Here is a 2,315-nt window from a genome sequence, read left to right as displayed (position 1 = left end):
ATGTACACGATATTGTGAAATCGGAGCCTCATTTGAGAATATCCCTGTGGGGTCTTGGTTCATGGTAATGATTCTTTCTCCATGACCTCTCATCAACATTGGCACTTTTGACCACCCCCTCCTTCAAACTCCTTTATGCCTTGATTTCAGTGATACAGCCCTGTACCAGTACTTTAGAAACAGATTAGACTGGGGGTTAAGGACATGGTGCTGGAGTCAGATTGCCTATCATTGACTCTGGGCACTGAGCCTTACTGTGTGAGCTTGGGCAAGTTGTTTAACCTCTCTGACTCTCAATTTTTTTCAAGTAATAGTACATAACTCATTAAGGTTATTTTTTAAAATATATATTTTATTGTATTTTAGGTGAAAGTTTAGATTGCAAATTAGGTTCCAATTCAATAATTTTTATATTAATTGTTCCTTGGCATTGGTTACATTTTTCACAATGTGTCAACATTCTCCTTATTTCCATTTTGTTTGTTCTGTTTCCATTCTAGCTTCCCTGCCCCTCCTTAGCTTCTTATCTTTGTTTTAGGGTGAATGTTGACCATTTGGTCTTGTATAGATGATTATTTAAGGGGGCACAGTATTAGCGGGTGATATTGTTTATTTTATAAGCCAATCTGTTATTTGGCTGTAAGGTGACCAGAGGGAGTAGCTTTAGTTCTAAGTTCGAAGAGTATCTTAGAGCCATAGTCTTGGGGGTTTCTCTAGTCTCTGTTGGGCCAGTAAGTCTGATCTTTTTTAGGAATTTGAGTTTTGTTCTACATTTTCTCCCTTCCTATATCTAGGACCTTCTATTGTGTCTCTGGTCAGAATGGTTGGTAGTGGTAGCCAGGCATCTTATAATTTTTCTGGTCTCAGGCTAGATAAGGCTGTGGTTCCTGTGGGCTATTAGTCCTGTGGACTAATACTTTCTCTGAGTGTTTGGTTTCCTTCATTCCCTTTTGTTGCAGACGAGTGGAGATCAATAGTTGTATCTTAGATGGCCATTCGCAAGCCTTTAAGACCCCAGATGGTGGCAATTCCAGTTAGGCGGCAGAGTTTGTTTACGTTGCTCACAGATCTAGAGGCTACCTTCCCCACCTGAGGCTCCAAGATGGGGAAATCCTTCACCAACTTCATGTGCAAGAGGGACTTTCATCCTGTCTCCAAATTCAGCATCAAGAAAGTATGGACGACAGAACAGAAAACATGATAAGAAGAAAGAAGAAGAATTAATGCAACAGTATCTTAAAGAACAAGAATCATATTATAATAGATGGCTTATGGGAGATGAATGTGTAAAGAATGGCCTTAATTTCATGTATGAGGCCCTAACCCTTAATTTCATGTATGAGGCCCTACTAGTAGCTAAAAAAGAAAACAAAGAAGAAACAGGAGAGACTGAATACAAATTTGGATGGCAGAAAGGAGCCCCACGAGAAAAATATGCCAAAAATGACATGAATATCAGAGATCAGTCCTTTGGTATTCAGGTTCAAAATGTGAGGTGCATTAAATGTCACAAATGGGGCCATGTCAGTACAGATCGAGAATGTCCTTTGTTTGGTCTTCCTGGAATCAATGCAAGTTCAGTTCCTACGGATGGCTCAGGTAGGCACTAGACATGATTTATTCGTTTGTTTTGGAATTCATGTCAAGGATGAACAAGGAAAGATAAAATAACATCTTTCTATAATCCCTCTGGATGTTTTTGTTCTGTTTTGTTATGTTTGTGTTTTTTGGGCTAAGGCACGTTTCCAAAATTTGATGGTAAGTGGGAAAATCTGATCATATATTCTGAATTTGAAATGCTGTGTACTAAAATCGAATTTACTTTTTCCAAAATAATAATAATAAGAGAGAGACCTCAGACACTACTCTCACCAAACAAGGATGCAGGACGTTATCATTATGAACTATGTTATGCCAATCGACTGAGTTGTCCCACAAGACTATGGACCTAAGCCTTCAAATCCAGTAAACCAACCCAGCGAGATGTTTGGTTATGTTTAGGAAGTATCTGTAACTGTGTCCCCCATGTGGTTTATCATGTATATGAGTATATACGCAGCACGCATAAACATATACATACACATGCCTACAGATATACCTGTACATGTGCACTCATTAGGGTTATTTTCCCTTAAATATTTTTATTGTGGTAAAATACATATAATGAAACATTTGCTAATTCAACAATTTTTACGTGTACAATTCAGGGACATTGATTACGTTCATCATGTTGTACAACCATTACCACTGGTCTTTTCCGAATTATTCCACCACCATTAACAGAAATTCAGTGCCCCCTAAGCGATGGCTCTCCT

The 2,315-nt window shown here is 38.5% G+C and overlaps 1 pseudogene; it reads left to right on the top strand.

Annotated features, from left to right (window-relative positions):
• The first annotated feature begins 507 nt into the window (after positions 1-507).
• Positions 508-1,885, top strand: LOC104845976 (corepressor interacting with RBPJ 1-like; annotated as a pseudogene).
• The last annotated feature ends 430 nt before the right edge of the window (positions 1,886-2,315 follow it).

The sequence above is a fragment of the Loxodonta africana genome, chromosome 4, assembly GCF_030014295.1.
Source record: "Loxodonta africana isolate mLoxAfr1 chromosome 4, mLoxAfr1.hap2, whole genome shotgun sequence".
NCBI classification, from domain to species: domain Eukaryota; kingdom Metazoa; phylum Chordata; class Mammalia; order Proboscidea; family Elephantidae; genus Loxodonta; species Loxodonta africana.
The sequence above is the reverse complement of the archived record's forward strand: the minus strand, read 5'-3'. Positions and strand labels throughout refer to the sequence as shown.